Raw genomic sequence first — 7,410 nt, 5'->3', positions numbered from 1 at the left:
GTGACATGACATGTTTGCATCTCACAAAGATATCAGTTTGTATTATTCTTGTTAAGACACATAGATATCAATGTGAATTGAGGAATGTCAAAAAGGCACTGATACCTGTATGAAGTTTTACACAGTTATCTGTAGAAATTGCTACTATCTCACGGACATTGGTGTAAATATTGGATTGATATGGAGACATGATATGTTTGCATCTCATACATATATCAATGTGAATTGAGGAATGTAAAAAAGGCACTGATATCAGTAGGAAATTTTACACGGTTATCTGTAGCAATTATTGGTTTCCCACAAATATTTAAGGGAATCTTTGATTGACCTATGGAGATGACATGTTTGCAGTTATCAAGATATTAGTTTGTATTATTCTTGTTAATACACAAAGATATCAGTCTGAATTGAGGAATGTGAAAGAGACATTGATATGTATGAAGATATACACAGTTATCTGTAGCAACTGCTACTTTCCCACAAATAGCCGTGCAAATCTTTAATTGACAGATGACGTGACATGTTGTTGTTGTTTTCAGCAACAGATTAAACATTTTTGTGTCTCTTATCTTCTCTCACTCATCATTCTGATATTCTCTTCGTTTTAGTGGATGTTCTCCTCGTTCATTTTGATGGAAGCCCTACCTCATCATAGTTCCATTCCTAGGTTATTTTCAAGAGGTTTGGCTCTACTATATCCATTTCATATTAGAAGAAATCTACCATTTTTATCTCATTTTTGTTATATTTATGAATTTTATCTTTTTGGATAAAAGTTATACCTCTTCAATGAAAATTCCATTACATGAATTAGTTAATTATTAGTTTTATGTTGTAGAGGATAATGATATATTGCCTTTTCTATTTATAGAATGTTTTTGTTATAAATGCTGGATCAGATATGTATATGTTATAAATGATGCTTGTTATAAATGTTTGATTGTTATAGAATGTGTTTCCAATATATTCAAGATACAGATCTTAGATTGATTTTTTTTTCAAAGGTTAATATTTTATTGATGGTATGTCTCTCTTTGAAAGTTGAATATTATTTTAACATTTAATTTTTTAGATTATGCATCCATTAAAACCATAGTACCCGTTTAAGAATTAGGTATTGGAATTTGATGCCTCCATGCCTAATTCTTGAATTGTCCAATTTTTGGACAGTTTAGTAATGTTATATTATGTATTGCTTATGATATCTATTTGTTGTTAAATGTTTCTAAAACTTCCGTCGGCTCGAACCAATGATCCCATTGTGCATATTAAGTTTGTGTACATGTGGGATCATAAACAGAGTGCTGCCGAATTTTCCAAAGACATGTAACAATGAATAGGTGTCCATATATAATGCAATACATAATATAACACTATTGAATTGGTTAGGATCTACACCTTAGGAATGAAGATATAAGGGGATAGTTAATTCATTCATAAATGTGTGATTTTAATAATTTTCTTATCATGCAGTTGTTGATCACAGTTCATATTTGACGAAGATGGACAAGAAATTGGCATGGGCGTAGCTACAGTAGGGCGAGAATGGTCAATTGACCCTTCTCAATTTTCCAAACTGAGCCATGGTTGGTCGAAATATGTGATAGTGACTTTTTAATCCAATAATTGACCCTTCTGACAAAGAAAAAAACGTTTGCTTTTAATTATTATCATGATCAACTTGGACGGTTCTCCTACAGTCCTACTCCTAGTATCCCACAATCTCCAATAGGGTGCGGCTATTGCCACCCTACAATTTTCTTAGTTTACACTACATACATTTGAATTATTGAAAGACTATATTACCCAACTGTAAAATGACTAATAAGTATACTAATTTTCTAAAATACAAATCTGTAGGGAAAACGAAATACACAACTAATTAATTACATACAAAGACTACTTAATTTCTCATTGGATAACATCAATCTTCAACTTCTCCACCCAAATTAAAATTTATTACTATTTTTTTGTCTTTTTGTTGCCTCCTCAACATTAATTTATTATTCCGTTCACAAAATTATTAGTTTTAATTTCATCAAAATCTTTGCAATACCCTTTGTGAACACTGAAAATATAAATTTAAAACACAAAAAAAAAAAAAATCAATCCCTTCTTCATTGCTCATAGTTATTAACTTGCTAATCTTTTGACATGGATTGAAATAAACGAACATTAAAACTGAAAGAAAAAATATAAAAAGTGGAAGTAAATCTGATTATGATTTCATTAGGACACTAAAATATTAAAGTTTTTTTATTGGTATAAATTAAATGAGAGATTTTTGTTAATTAATTTATTTATTTAGATATGTCATATAAGGATATTTTTAGAAACATAAATGGGTTAGATAAGTAAATTTAATAATCAAAATTAATATGTTGGGTGTAATGAGTATGTAGGGTGAACAAAGAAAACAGTATGGTGGCAATAGCCACACCCTCTCCAATATTTTAATATATTTTCCTAATCAAAATTGTCCCAATTTGGACAGAAAACGGTCTCCCACATTCTTTTAATATGTTAATATATTTTCCTAATTAATGATTATTTTCTCCTATGTATGGCTATATATATTTAGACTAGTATAGCTTTTTTTGGTCTCCTGCTTATTCTCTTAAGTCGTTTCCTCTTATAATTTCGTCTTTTGTCTCTCTCAGATTTTGTCTCTCCGAACAGCAAGTTGAAATCTTCGTAATTGAAAATTTGGAATATGAAAGCCTTTTTAGAGAGTTATTATAAGAGAAAAGCAACAGAACAGTTGACACCACCCGAAACTCCTCAAATAAGAAATACATCAAATGATCAAATAATGATATTTCAGAAATGAGTAATCGTCGTGGACAACTATAATTATTTTAGATAGACTTGTTATTTTTAAGTATTGTGATGATTTATAATTTTTATATTATTTGATGAAGTTTATGTTTGTTTAATATTATAATTTAAATTTTGACCCTCCTAATTAAGATTTCTAGCTACGCCACTTCAAATTGGTATTTCTTGATTGGAGAAGATGAATATATTTTGGGGCTACAGGCATTTATCAATCGTTCACTCAAGATTTCTCTTTTTACAGATACGATCAAATGCCCTTGTAAGGAATGTAAGAATCGGTATTATAAAACTGCAATGGTGGTAGAGGAACATATGCATGTTATCGGTATGTGGAATGAATATGTAAAGATGCCCTGGTTGTCACATAGTAAGCAATTACGCCATTCATCTAATCCTGATATGGCCGGTCCCTCAGACACCATCCTATACCCGACCATGATATGCCCGATATCTTGGAGGATGCATTTGGGATTCATAGTGATAACAATATGTCAGAATCTTCGACACAACCAATTGATGATCATGACTCTGGTCCAACCCCGGATGCAAGAAAATTCTATGAGCTACTTAGAGATGCTGATATTGATTTTGTCACACCCCAAATTCTGAATAAAGGAATTTAAATTTGAAATGCGAAAACTTAACAAGAACAAGAAAACACTTGGAAAATTTTTCATTTAAATTAAGCAACTAAACAAACCAACCTCACCAATGTTAATACCGACTTGTTCTTTAGAGTCGTATATTACATTACCATGAATTTAAAATTAAACTGAACAACAATTCAATAAGTAAACACACACCCACCACTCTCACTACACAGCGGAAGATTACTAAGAGTACCCGTCAAATGAAAATTCTGGTTTGGTTCGGTTTTGAGCGGTTTTTGACCCCTAAAAACCGAAAACCGATTCGGTTCAATTCGGTTTTTTTGTTTCGGTTTGGTTTTCTTCAATGCAGTTTTTTTCAGCTTCGGTTCGGCTTTCGGCTCGATTTTTTTCGGTTTTCGATTTCGCAAACCCACCCCTAATTACATAAAGCTAATAGGTGATCATGTAAGACTGAGTATTATATGATTATAGAAAGCTAACAGGTGATCATGTAAAACTATGAGCACTCTGAATGAGAAGTTGATAGTCTATCCTTTCTCCAGAAGTCCTAGTTGCTTTCATCCTCACAAATCTTACCAACGGCTTCCGGGCAAGACGCAAAATCAACATCAAAAGCTCATTCACAGCCACAATGTCATTCTATGTTCACTTTGTCTTTCGATGTCTATATGGCGATGCGTCCTGCATATAGACGGCGGAAGCTAAGTTAGATAGACCGAGCAAGGTGTTTCCTTTATTTCAATGTCTATATGGCGGTGCGTCTTGCGTATAGGTGGCAAAAGCAAAGTGAAATAAACCTAATGGTGGGTGGTGTCTCTCCCTCATGCAAATGAGCCTTCATTACACGATACCCATATAAATAGAGGATTCATTGCAGGATAGCTACATAAATAGAGCAAAGATATAAACTGACCCAGAAAAATATATGTCGAAGCTTCAGGGTTGCATAAGGTAAAAGAGCACCTCTTATGAGCAATGGCGGAACCAGGATTCTAAGATTGGGGGGGGTCCAAATTAAATTTTTTTTGTTCGACAATAAACTTATTTTTTCTTTTAAGAGAGAATACAAAATATGATATATGAAAAACGAAATATCAATTTTATTATGCTTATTAAGGAATACAAATAAGAAAAAGAAAGGAAATAACATTTCAAATTTGATATAATTAACATAATGTAACACAAAAGGAAATAATTGATAGATAATTCTTTATTAGATTTGAAAACAAATGCATTTTTGTTAATCTATGGGGGGTCCATTAATGAATTTGAGCAAGGAATAAGCTATAATTAAGGTAAACAAGGAAGCTCAATTAGATAGTTTAGGAAATCAAGGGGGGTCTGGACCCTCCCAGGCCTGACTATAAGTTCGCCCCTGCTTATGAGGCAATAGCTCCTACGACGTCTGCATAAAAAGCAAAGCAAAGACAAAACCTCACTGCTTCTTGCATGTGCAGCATGGGTGGCTACATTATTCACTCACATAAAAAAAGACTTCTCGAAGACTCTTGAAGTAGTGGTGCAGCAAAGTAGTGAATAAATTGGTTAATTACATACTAATAATTATATTCTGGTCACCATGTTATAAGCAGAAACGAAAAAAATGATAAATGCCTTTGCTTGCCAACACTCATAAGCCATCACGTCTAGCATGCATCAAGAGTTGAACAAGTATAATCAATCCTAAAAAAAGATATGTGAGAGTACTCTTAGAAAACTACATGGGTCGACGCTTCTCCAAATTGTACCTACATTTTCCATCTTGCTAGAGTGATCAAAACTTGAAATGCAAACAGGAGGCAAAAAATAATCAACGGCAGATGACAGTGTTGTGCTCTCCCATGTATATAGAGATGAAAGCCCAAGAGTTTGGAAGGTGTCCAAATCAACTCTAGACCTACTTCGAAGTTTCGGGCTTAATCAAATTACATGTCCACAAATTTTAGGGCAACAATAATCAAGCATGTGCAAGGCCTATTTCAGTTCTAAAAGCCCAAGTGTAAAGCACGACATAGTGCCCAAATCAAAGCGATGGATACTTTGTCAAATTGGATGCCCAACCAAAATAAATTTTTGTTTGACAGATTCAAAATATATACACATCCATCAAACCTAAAGTCGATGCAAAACCGTAAACTCAAATTCTATGCACTACAATGGTTTGATCCATTCACACGGCATGTAGGCAGTTTAGCGACCCATTAGATGCAATCGCAACTCCAAACAGAATCTCTGACTCCATTAGTCAAATTTGGCTGGTCTCAAGTGAATCATAGACACTAGTCAAATTCTCCCAACACCAGAAAAATCAAATTCATTCCCAAATTTCACAAATAAAGTCCAAATCAAATTCAAGGGCTTTAAACCTTCTCCCAAACACAAATTCAAAAATAAATGGGTCATCTACCCATCTAAATCCTAACTACATGTCGTTTGACCCCGCAAAGGGTATGCAAGCAATGTAGAACCAAATTTATCTAGATGCAACTGGTTCTAAACACAAAATGGAATTCCTGGTCCACTTAAATCAAATTCGTCCCAAACACTATTCTCATTCTAAAATCAAAACCCTCCAATGTGTCATCCACTCATTGGAACTCTTGAACTAGAAGTGGCTTGATCTTTCTCCAAGAGTATAGGCAACCCATTCAAATATCCGAGTGCAACTGCAAAAAGAAACAAACACACATCCCATCAATTGGTTTCTTTAGAAATGGAATCAAAGAGTGTTTCCATATAATAAGGGATTGTAATTAAAAGACACATTTTGTCTTGAATGAGTCGAACCCGAAATAATTAAAACTCTGTTCACTAAATGAATACGAGTGAAATTATGTTGGGTAACATTTCCGCTCATTGTGTGCAATTTTTACTCAACAGCATGAGCATGTTAGATTTGGTCACTTAGACTTAGCAAAAAGGAGGTTAGGTGTGATGCCTCACAACCCTTTTCATCTCATTTAATCAAATCTCTTACACTTCAAATCTAAAAAACCATTCAATGTCATATGAGCGAGAGCTTCTCTTTCTAGGTTTCAGAGAGAGAAAACAGATCTGATAATTCCTCCCCCTCCCCCTTCTCTCTTACCCAAATCTTGATCCATCAGGATCTAGATCGACAACTTGAGAGTTGGGGGGCGGATCTATTGTTCAAGCTTTATCACATGTTCCTTCAATCTCCATTCTTCAAACTTTTCTAGATCCTTTCTCACCCTTGTGGTGATATTTTGTACCCTTTATGGTGAGTTCCTGGATATGTCCAGATCGGGCGAACTTTGTTCCTCAAATTTTCTTTTCCTTTTTTCATATTGTCAACTGATCTCATATATATGTTTCCAGATCTAAAATCACTCAACCTCATAACATGTTATCTCTATACATCTTAAACCTCCAAGATGATTTGTATGGTTGCGATTATAAATTGCAAGTCGCTTACTTCGGCGAGTATGGGTGCTCACGCATGGGTTTTCCTGCCCCCATTCTCCATTGTTCTTGTGCTTGTTCTTGTTCTTGTTCCACGCTCTGGTTCTTGGTTCCATCTCTGCAGTCATTGATTTTTCTTGAGATGTGTCTCTATGGTGGAGGGAATGATGCTGTTTTTAGGGATCTTCTCCCCTTGGATGTTGGGTTTCATATGGTATGTGCTTTAGGATTCAATTGACATTGGACAATCAGTACGGTACTCGAGGCTTTTCCGCTTCCATTGAGTTTTTGTTACCTGACAAGATTTTTAACGAGGCAACAATAAGCGCGTCCAATACCATTATTTATTGGTGTGGAGAGTGTTGTAAATGTTATAATCTATATGGCGGTTCATGTAAATGTTCATTGATTATGTACTTTAATGTAAACCCTACCTCAATATAAAGGAGACTAATGAGATTAAATGCGAATATTTTTTTTTTTTTTTTTGAACCCCTTAACCCAGCACACTCCTACATATGTCCGTGAGAATCGAACT

The sequence above is a fragment of the Rosa chinensis genome, chromosome 6, assembly GCF_002994745.2.
Source record: "Rosa chinensis cultivar Old Blush chromosome 6, RchiOBHm-V2, whole genome shotgun sequence".
In the NCBI taxonomy this organism is placed as follows: Eukaryota; Viridiplantae; Streptophyta; class Magnoliopsida; order Rosales; family Rosaceae; genus Rosa; species Rosa chinensis.
This window is presented reverse-complemented; position numbering follows the sequence as displayed.